The sequence below is a fragment of the Hyla sarda genome, unplaced genomic scaffold, assembly GCF_029499605.1.
Source record: "Hyla sarda isolate aHylSar1 unplaced genomic scaffold, aHylSar1.hap1 scaffold_1109, whole genome shotgun sequence".
Lineage (NCBI taxonomy): Eukaryota > Metazoa > Chordata > Amphibia > Anura > Hylidae > Hyla > Hyla sarda.
In genome coordinates this window covers 19,962-31,403 of record NW_026607729.1, presented here as the reverse complement: position 1 = coordinate 31,403, position 11,442 = coordinate 19,962, and the positions used below count along the sequence as shown (strand labels likewise).

The 11,442-nt window shown below is 41.3% G+C and overlaps 1 pseudogene; it reads left to right on the top strand.

The window, feature by feature from the left end:
- Positions 1 to 10,900: 10,900 nt before the first annotated feature.
- On the top strand, positions 10,901 to 11,008 carry LOC130301090 (U2 spliceosomal RNA; annotated as a pseudogene).
- The last annotated feature ends 434 nt before the right edge of the window (positions 11,009 to 11,442 follow it).

Sequence of the window (11,442 nt, the reverse complement as noted above, 5' to 3'; positions counted from 1 at the left end):
GGTTTCAGTGTTGGAAAGAAAGATTACCTGTTTATTTGCTGCTGCAGCTGCTTGCTGGCTAGTCCAGTGGGTCCCTACTGCAGGCAAAAGACAATAGGTGGTGCCTATGTGTCTAGGTGGATAGGACATCAGCTATGAGGCATTTGTTTGTACAAACTGCTGCTCACAACTAATGTTGTAATATAGTGTCTCCATCTGCTGGTGGTATTGAATAAGCAATAGTGCAATGATAGGGTCTGAAAAAGAAGAAAAATAAGAAGCAGCAGCATATGAAAAAAGGAGAAAAGAAGGAAAACATGGAGAGAAGAAAAAAAAGAAGGTAAAAATGAGGTGAAAACATGTTTAAGAAAGTATTTCCATCTCTCTCTCTCTCTATATGTATTTATATATATATATATATATATTTAAAAGAAAAAAAATTATATATATACATATATACATATAGAGAGAGAGAGATAAATATATATAGAGATAGATGGGTGGATAGATAGATAGATAGATAGATAGAGAGATACACATACACACATACACACATACACACATACATACATACATAGATATGTGTGTATTGTTGGAGTTGCAAACATGGGTGCACTTGACAAACTCAGTGCGGCTATTCCCCATTGAAAGATTGTTGCACCCAGGACCCTTAGCACTGTGATATGCTACTCAATACCACTGGCATGGCCAGGTGTAAACAACATCTGACCTTTGTTGTGTATGTAACCATGGAGATTGTGATGTCGCCTAGGCTCACCAAAGAACAGCCTTGTCAGAAGCAGCACTGCCATGAGCAGAAGTAGCAGCACCATAGGTTGTCAAATAAGTTGGATTTAACCAAGACAAGTGAGTCCAATAGGATGCAGGTATGTCCTCTATCCATACAGCTTCCCATGGCTGTTGGTTTTATACCGTTTGGGGACAGCCAAGGAGGCGTCAGCAGGCAACACAGGTAAGTGTGTGCTTGTGTGTGTGTGTGTGTGTGTGTTTCCTATGCAGATCCTAAACCCAGTATCAAATGCAAGTAGGAGGAGTAAGAAGGGTTCCTGCCAAAGCCAGGTTATGGATTGCATTTAAAAATGGTCCATCAGAGTGAAATGGACTCCCATCTTCCTGCTTAGCAATAATGATATGGGTTTAGGGTCTGCTGTGTGTACTGGTGGGTGACTGCCACCCAGCCAGAGTGTGTATGGGAGGCTGCCAGCCAGCCTCCCTTCCTACAAGTAGTGATGGTGCATGTGAAGGGGACAGCGTTGGTTCCTCCCCTTTCACAGTTATCACTTCTCATCCTTCCTTTTGGCTGGTATCAAATGTGGTGTCTGTTTATATCAGTTTAATATCTGATATGTCCCCTATCTGATAGCAGATATTAAGTGCACCACCAGGTTTCAGTGTTGGAAAGAAAGGTTATCTGTTTATTTGCTGCAGCTGCAGCTGCTTGCTGGCTAGTCCAGTGGGCCCCTACTGCAGGCCAAAGACAATAGGTGGTGCCTATGTGCCTAGGTGGATAGGACATCAGCTATGAGGCATTTGTTTGTACAAACTGCTGCTCACAACTAATGTTGTAATATAGTGTCTCCATCTGCTGGTGGTATTGAATAAGCAATAGTGCAATGATAGGGTTTGAAAAATAAGAAGCAGCAGCATAGGAAAGAAGGAAAACATGGAGAGAAGAAAAAAAGAAGGTAAAAATGAGGTGAAAACATGTTTAAAAAAGTATTTCCATCTCTCTCTCTCTCTATATGTATATACATATATATATATATATATATATATATATATTTAAAAGAAAAAAAAATTATATATATATATATATATATATATATATATACATATAGAGAGAGAGAGAGAGAGAGATAAATATATATAGAGATAGTTGGGTGGATAGATAGATAGATAGATACACATACATACATACATACATACATACATACGTGTGTATTGTTGGAGTTGCAAACATGGGTGCACTTGACAAACTCAGTGCGGCTATTCCCCATTGAAAGATTGTTGCACCCAGAACCCTTAGCACTGGGATATGCTACTCAATACCACTGGCATGGCCAGGTGTAAACAACATCTGACCTTTGTTGTGTATGTAACCATGGAGATTGTGATGTCGCCTAGGCCCACCAAAGAACAGCCTTGTCAGAAGCAGCACTGCCATGAGCAGAAGTAGCAGCACCATAGGTTGTCAAATAAGTTGGATTTAACCAAGACAAGTGAGTCCAATAGGATGCAGGTATGTCCTCTATCCTTACAGCTTCCCGTGGCTGTTGGTTTTATACCGTTTGGGGACAGCCAAGGAGGCGTCAGCAGGCAACACAGGTAAGTGTGTGCTTGTGTGTGTGTGTGTGTGTGTTTCCTATGCAGATCCTAAACCCAGTATCAAATGCAAGTAGGAGGAGTAAGAAGGGTTCCTGCCAAAGCCAAGTTATGGATTGCATTTAAAAATGGTCCATCAGAGTGAAATGGACTCCCATCTTCCTGCTTAGCAATAATGATATGGGTTTAGGGTCTGCTGTGTGTACTGGTGGGTGACTGCCACCCAGCCAGAGTGTGTATGGGAGGCTGCCAGCCAGCCTCCCTTCCTACAAGTAGTGATGGTGCATGTGAAGGGGACAGCGTTGGTTCCTCCCCTTTCACAGTTATCACTTCTCATCCTTCCTTTTGGCTGGTATCAAATGTGGTGTCTGTTTATATCAGTTTACTATCTGATATGTCCCCTATCTGGTAGCATATATTAAGTGCACCACCAGGTTTCAGTGTTGGAAAGAAAGATTACCTGTTTATTTGCTGCTGCTGCAGCTGCTTGCTGGCTAGTCCAGTGGGTCCCTACTGCAGGCAAAAGACAATAGGTGGTGCCTATGTGCCTAGGTGGATAGGACATCAGCTATGAGGCATTTGTTTGTACAAACTGCTGCTCACAACTAATGTTGTAATATAGTGTCTCCATGTGCTGGTGGTATTGAATAAGCAATAGTGCAATGATAGGGTCTGAAAAAGAAGAAAAATAAGAAGCAGCAGCATAGGAAAGAAGGAAAACATGGAGAGAAGAAAAAAAGAAGGTAAAAATGAGGTGAAAACATGTTTAAAAAAGTATTTCCATCTCTCTCTCTCTCTATATGTATATACATATATATATATATATATATATATATATTTAAAAGAGAAAAAAATTATATATATATATATATATATACATATATAGAGAGAGAGAGAGATAAATATATATAGAGATAGATGGGTGGATAGATAGATAGATAGATAGATAGACATACATACACACATACACACATACACACATACACACATACACACATACATACATACATACATATGTGTGTATTGTTGGAGTTGCAAACATGGGTGCACTTGACAAACTCAGTGCGGCTATTCCCCATTGAAAGATTGTTGCACCCAGGACCCTTAGCACTGGGATATGCTACTCAATACCACTGGCATGGCCAGGTGTAAACAACATCTGACCTTTGTTGTGTATGTAACCATGGAGATTGTGATGTCGCCTAGGCCCACCAAAGAACAGCCTTGTCAGAAGCAGCACTGCCATGAGCAGAAGTAGCAGCACCATAGGTTGTCAAATAAGTTGGATTTAACCAAGACAAGTGAGTCCAATAGGATGCAGGTATGTCCTCTATCCTTACAGCTTCCCGTGGCTGTTGGTTTTATACCGTTTGGGGACAGCCAAGGAGGCGTCAGCAGGCAACACAGGTAAGTGTGTGCTTGTATGTGTGTGTGTGTGTGTGTGTGTGTGTGTTTCCTATGCAGATCCTAAACCCAGTATCAAATGCAAGTAGGAGGAGTAAGAAGGGTTCCTGCCAAAGCCAGGTTATGGATTGCATTTAAAAATGGTCCATCAGAGTGAAATGGACTCCCATCTTCCTGCTTAGCAATAATGATATGGGTTTAGGATCTGCTGTGTGTACTGGTGGGTGACTGCCACCCAGCCAGAGTGTGTATGGGAGGCTGCCAGCCAGCCTCCCTTGCTACAAGTAATGATGGTGCATGTGAAGGGGACAGCGTTGGTTCCTCCCCTTTCACAGTTATCACTTCTCATCCTTCCTTTTGGCTGGTATCAAATGTGGTGTCTGTTTATATCAGTTTAATATCTGATATGTCCCCTATCTGATAGCATATATTAAATGCACCACCAGGTTTCAGTGTTGGAAAGAAAGATTATCTGTTTATTTGCTGCAGCTGCTTGCTGGCTAGTCCAGTGGGCCCCTACTGCAGGCAATAGACAATAGGTGGTGCCTATGTGCCTAGGTGGATAGGACATCAGCTATGAGGCATTTGTTTGTACAAACTGCTGCTCACAACTAATGTTGTAATATAGTGTCTCCATCTGCTGGTGGTATTGAATAAGCAATAGTGCAATGATAGGGTCTGAAAAAGAAGAAAAATAAGAAGCAGCAGCATAGGAAAGAAGGAAAACATGGAGAGAAGAAAAAAAGAAGGTAAAAATGAGGTGAAAACATGTTTAAAAAAGTATTTCCATCTCTCTCTCTCTCTATATGTATATACATATATATATATATATATATATATATATTTAAAAGAAAAAAAAATTATATATATATACATATAGAGAGAGAGAGAGAGATAAATATATATAGAGATAGATGGGTGGATAGATAGATAGATAGATAGATAGATAGATAGACATACATACACACATACACACATACACACATACATACATATGTGTGTATTGTTGGAGTTGCAAACATGGGTGCACTTGACAAACTCAGTGCGGCTATTCCCCATTGAAAGATTGTTGCACCCAGGACCCTTAGCACTGAGATATGCTACTCAATACCACTGGCATGGCCAGGTGTAAACAACATCTGACCTTTGTTGTGTATGTAACCATGGAGATTGTGATGTCGCCTAGGCCCACCAAAGAACTGCCTTGTCAGAAGCAGCACTGCCATGAGCAGAAGTAGCAGCACCATAGGTTGTCAAATAAGTTGGATTTAACCAAGACAAGTGAGTCCAATAGGATGCAGGTATGTCCTCTATCCTTACAGCTTCCCGTGGCTGTTGGTTTTATACCGTTTGGGGACAGCCAAGGAGGCGTCAGCAGGCAACACAGGTAAGTGTGTGCTTGTATGTGTGTGTGTGTGTGTGTGTGTGTGTGTGTGTGTGTTTCCTATGCAGATCCTAAACCCAGTATCAAATGCAAGTAGGAGGAGTAAGAAGGGTTCCTGCCAAAGCCAGGTTATGGATTGCATTTAAAAATGGTCCATCAGAGTGAAATGGACTCCCATCTTCCTGCTTAGCAATAATGATATGGGTTTAGGGTCTGCTGTGTGTACTGGTGGGTGACTGCCACCCAGCCAGAGTGTGTATGGGAGGCTGCCAGCCAGCCTCCCTTCCTACAAGTAATGATGGTGCATGTGAAGGGGACAGCGTTGGTTCCTCCCCTTTCACAGTTATCACTTCTCATCCTTCCTTTTGGCTGGTATCAAATGTGGTGTCTGTTTATATCAGTTTAATATTTGATATGTCCCCTATCTGATAGCATATATTAAATGCACCACCAGGTTTCAGTGTTGGAAAGAAAGATTATCTGTTTATTTGCTGCAGCTGCTTGCTGGCTAGTCCAGTGGGCCCCTACTGCAGGCAATAGACAATAGGTGGTGCCTATGTGCCTAGGTGGATAGGACATCAGCTATGAGGCATTTGTTTGTACAAACTGCTGCTCACAACTAATGTTGTAATATAGTGTCTCCATCTGCTGGTGGTATTGAATAAGCAATAGTGCAATGATAGGGTCTGAAAAAGAAGAAGCAGCAGAATAGGAAAGAAGGAAAACATGGAGAGAAGAAAAAAAAAGGTAAAAATGAGGTGAAAACATGTTTAAAAAAGTATTTCCATCTCTCTCTCTCTCTATATGTATATACATATATATATATATATATATATATATATATTTAAAAGAAAAAAAAATTATATATATATGTATATATATATATATATATATACATATAGAGAGAGAGAGAGATAAATATATATAGAGATAGATGGGTGGATAGATAGATAGATAGACATACATACACACATACATACATACATACATATGTGTGTATTGTTGGAGTTGCAAACATGGGTGCACTTGACAAACTCAGTGCGGCTATTCCCCATTGAAAGATTGTTGCACCCAGGACCCTTAGCACTGGGATATGCTACTCAATACCACTGGCATGGCCAGGTGTAAAAAACATCTGACCTTTGTTGTGTATGTAACCATGGAGATTGTGATGTCGCCTAGGCCCACCAAAGAACAGCCTTGTCAGAAGCAGCACTGCCATGAGCAGAAGTAGCAGCACCATAGGTTGTCAAATAAGTTGGATTTAACCAAAACAAGTGAGTCCAATAGGATGCAGGTATGTCCTCTATCCTTACAGCTTCCCGTGGCTGTTGGTTTTATACCGTTTGGGGACAGCCAAGGAGGCGTCAGCAGGCAACACAGGTAAGTGTGTGCTTGTATGTGTGTGTGTGTGTGTGTGTGTGTGTGTGTGTTTCCTATGCAGATCCTAAACCCAGTATCAAATGCAAGTAGGAGGAGTAAGAAGGGTTCCTGCCAAAGCCAGGTTATGGATTGCATTTAAAAATGGTCCATCAGAGTGAAATGGACTCCCATCTTCCTGCTTAGCAATAATGATATGGGTTTAGGGTCTGCTGTGTGTACTGGTGGGTGACTGCCACCCAGCCAGAGTGTGTATGGGAGGCTGCCAGCCAGCCTCCCTTCCTACAAGTAATGATGGTGCATGTGAAGGGGACAGCGTTGGTTCCTCCCCTTTCGCAGTTATCACTTCTCATCCTTCCTTTTGGCTGGTATCAAATGTGGTGTCTGTTTATATCAGTTTAATATCTGATATGTCCCCTATCTGATAGCATATATTAAATGCACCACCAGGTTTCAGTGTTGGAAAGAAAGATTATCTGTTTATTTGCTGCAGCTGCTTGCTGGCTAGTCCAGTGGGCCCCTACTGCAGGCAATAGACAATAGGTGGTGCCTATGTGCCTAGGTGGATAGGACATCAGCTATGAGGCATTTGTTTGTACAAACTGCTGCTCACAACTAATGTTGTAATATAGTGTCTCCATCTGCTGGTGGTATTGAATAAGCAATAGTGCAATGATAGGGCCTGAAAAAGAAGAAGCAGCAGCATAGGAAAAAAGGAGGAAAGAAGGAAAACATGGAGAGAAGAAAAAAAAAGAAGGTAAAAATGAGGTGAAAACATGTTTAAAAGAGTATTTCCATCTCTCTCTCTCTCTATATGTATATACATATATATATATATATATATATATATATATACTTAAAAGAAAAAACAATATATATATATAGAGAGAGAGAGATAAATATATATAGAGATAGATGGGTGGATAGATAGATAGATACACATACATACATACATACATACATACATAAATATGTGTGTATTGTTGGAGTTGCAAACATGGGTGCACTTGACAAACTCAGTGCGGCTATTCCCCATTGAAAGATTGTTGCATCCAGGACCCTTAGCACTGTGATATGCTACTCAATACCACTGGCATGGCCAGGTGTAAACAACATCTGACCTTTGTTGTGTATGTAACCATGGAGATTGTGATGTCGCCTAGGCCCACCAAAGAACAGCCTTGTCAGAAGCAGCACTGCCATGAGCAGAAGCAGCAGCGCCATAGGTTGTCAAATAAGCTGGATTTAACCAAGACAAGTGAGTCCAATAGGATGCAGGTATGTCCTCTATCCTTACAGCTTCCCGTGGCTGTTGGTTTTATACCGTTTGGGGACAGCCAAGGAGGCGTCAGCAGGCAACACAGGTAAGTGTGTGCTTGTGTGTGTGTGTGTTTCCTATGCAGATCCTAAACCCAGTATCAAATGCAAGTAGGAGGAGTAAGAAGGGTTCCTGCCAAAGCCAGGTTATGGATTGCATTTAAAAATGGTCCATCAGAGTGAAATGGACTCCCATCTTCCTGCTTAGCAATAATGATATGGGTTTAGGGTCTGCTGTGTGTACTGGTGGGTGACTGCCACCCAGCCAGAGTGTGTATGGGAGGCTGCCAGCCAGCCTCCCTTCCTACAAGTAGTGATGGTGCATGTGAAGGGGACAGCGTTGGTTCCTCCCCTTTCACAGTTATCACTTATCATCCTTCCTTTTGGCTGGTATCAAATGTGGTGTCTGTTTATATCAGTTTAATATCTGATATGTCCCCTATCTGATAGCAGATATTAAGTGCACCACCAGGTTTCAGTGTTGGAAAGAAAGGTTATCTGTTTATTTGCTGCAGCTGCTTGCTGGCTAGTCCAGTGGGCCCCTACTGCAGGCAAAAGACAATAGGTGGTGCCTATGTGCCTAGGTGGATAGGACATCAGCTATGAGGCATTTGTTTGTACAAACTGCTGCTCACAACTAATGTTGTAATATAGTGTCTCCATCTGCTGGTGGTATTGAATAAGCAATAGTGCAATGATAGGGTTTGAAAAAGAAGAAAAATAAGAAGCAGCAGCATAGGAAAGAAGGAAAACATGGAGAGAAGAAAAAAAGAAGGTAAAAATGAGGTGAAAACATGTTTAAAAAAGTATTTCCATCTCTCTCTCTCTATATATGTATATACATATATATATATATATATTTAAAAGAAAAAAAAATTATATATATATATATATATATATACATATAGAGAGAGAGAGAGAGATAAATATATATACAGATAGATGGGTGGATAGATAGATAGATAGATAGATACACATACACATACATACATACATACATACATACATACATACGTGTGTATTGTTGGAGTTGCAAACATGGGTGCACTTGACAAACTCAGTGCGGCTATTCCCCATTGAAAGATTGTTGCACCCAGGACCCTTAGCACTGGGATATGCTACTCAATACCACTGGCATGGCCAGGTGTAAACAACATCTGACCTTTGTTGTGTATGTAACCATGGAGATTGTGATGTCGCCTAGGCCCACCAAAGAACAGCCTTGTCAGAAGCAGCACTGCCATGAGCAGAAGTAGCAGCACCATAGGTTGTCAAATAAGTTGGATTTAACCAAGACAAGTGAGTCCAATAGGATGCAGGTATGTCCTCTATCCTTACAGCTTCCCGTGGCTGTTGGTTTTATACCGTTTGGGGACAGCCAAGGAGGCGTCAGCAGGCAACACAGGTAAGTGTCTGCTTGTGTGTGTGTGTGTGTGTGTTTCCTATGCAGATCCTAAACCCAGTATCAAATGCAAGTAGGAGGAGTAAGAAGGGTTCCTGCCAAAGCCAGGTTATGGATTGCATTTAAAAATGGTCCATCAGAGTGAAATGGACTCCCATCTTCCTGCTTAGCAATAATGATATGGGTTTAGAGTCTGCTGTGTGTACTGGTGGGTGACTGCCACCCAGCCACAGTGTGTATGGGAGGCTGCCAGCCAGCCTCCCTTCCTACAAGTAGTGATGGTGCATGTGAAGGGGACAGCGTTGGTTCCTCCCCTTTCACAGTTATCACTTCTCATCCTTCCTTTTGGCTGGTATCAAATGTGGTGTCTGTTTATATCAGTTTAATATCTGATATGTCCCCTATCTGATAGCATATATTAAATGCACCACCAGGTTTCAGTGTTGGAAAGAAAGATTATCTGTTTATTTGCTGCAGCTGCTTGCTGGCTAGTCCAGTGGGTCCCTACTGCAGGCAATAGACAATAGGTAGTGCCTATGTGCCTAGGTGGATAGGACATCAGCTATGAGGCATTTGTTTGTACAAACTGCTGCTCACAACTAATGTTGTAATATAGTGTCTCCATCTGCTGGTGGTATTGAATAAGCAATAGTGCAATGATAGGGTCTGAAAAAGAAGAAAAATAAGAAGCAGCAGCATAGGAAAGAAGGAAAACATGGAGAGAAGAAAAAAAGAAGGTAAAAATGAGGTGAAAACATGTTTAAAAAAGTATTTCCATCTCTCTCTCTCTCTATATGTACATACATATATATATATATATATATATTTAAAAGAAAAAAAAATTATATATATATATATATACATAGAGAGAGAGAGAGAGAGATAAATATATATAGAGATAGATGGGTGGATAGATAGATAGATAGACATACAGACACACATACACACATACACACATACACACATACATACGTACATATGTGTGTATTGTTGGAGTTGCAAACATGGGTGCACTTGACAAACTCAGTGCGGCTATTCCCCATTGAAAGATTGTTGCACCCAGGACCCTTAGCACTGGGATATGCTACTCAATACCACTGGCATGGCCAGGTGTAAACAACATCTGACCTTTGTTGTGTATGTAACCATGGAGATTGTGATGTCACCTAGGCCCACCAAAGAACAGCCTTGTCAGAAGCAGCACTGCCATGAGCAGAAGTAGCAGCACCATAGGTTGTCAAATAAGTTGGATTTAACCAAGACAAGTGAGTCCAATAGGATGCAGGTATGTCCTCTATCCTTACAGCTTCCCGTGGCTGTTGGTTTTATACCGTTTGGGGACAGCCAAGGAGGCGTCAGCAGGCAACACAGGTAAGTGTGTGCTTGTGTGTGTGTGTGTGTGTTTCCTATGCAGATCCTAAACCCAGTATCAAATGCAAGTAGGAGGAGTAAGAAGGGTTCCTGCCAAAGCCAGGTTATGGATTGCATTTAAAAATGGTCCATCAGAGTGAAATGGACTCCCATCTTCCTGCTTAGCAATAATGATATGGGTTTAGGGTCTGCTGTGTGTACTGGTGGGTGACTGCCACCCAGCCAGAGTGTGTATGGGAGGCTGCCAGCCAGCCTCCCTTCCTACAAGTAGTGATGGTGCATGTGAAGGGGACAGCGTTGGTTCCTCCCCTTTCACAGTTATCACTTATTATCCTTCCTTTTGGCTGGTATCAAATGTGGTGTCTGTTTATATCAGTTTAATATCTGATATGTCCCCTATCTGGTAGCATATATTAAGTGCACCACCAGGTTTCAGTGTTGGAAAGAAAGATTACCTGTTTATTTGCTGCTGCAGCTGCTTGCTGGCTAGTCCAGTGGGTCCCTACTGCAGGCAAAAGACAATAGGTGGTGCCTATGTGCCTAGGTGGATAGGACATCAGCTATGAGGCATTTGTTTGTACAAACTGCTGCTCACAACTAATGTTGTAATATAGTGTCTCCATCTGCTGGTGGTATTGAATAAGCAATAGTGCAATGATAGGGTCTGAAAAAGAAGAAAAATAAGAAGCAGCAGCATATGAAAAAAGGAGGAAAGAAGGAAAACATGGAGAGAAGAAAAAAAAGAAGGTAAAAATGAGGTGAAAACATGTTTAAAAAAGTATTTCCATCTCTCTCTCTCTCTCTATATGTATATATATATATATATATATATATATATATATATATATATATATTTAAAAGA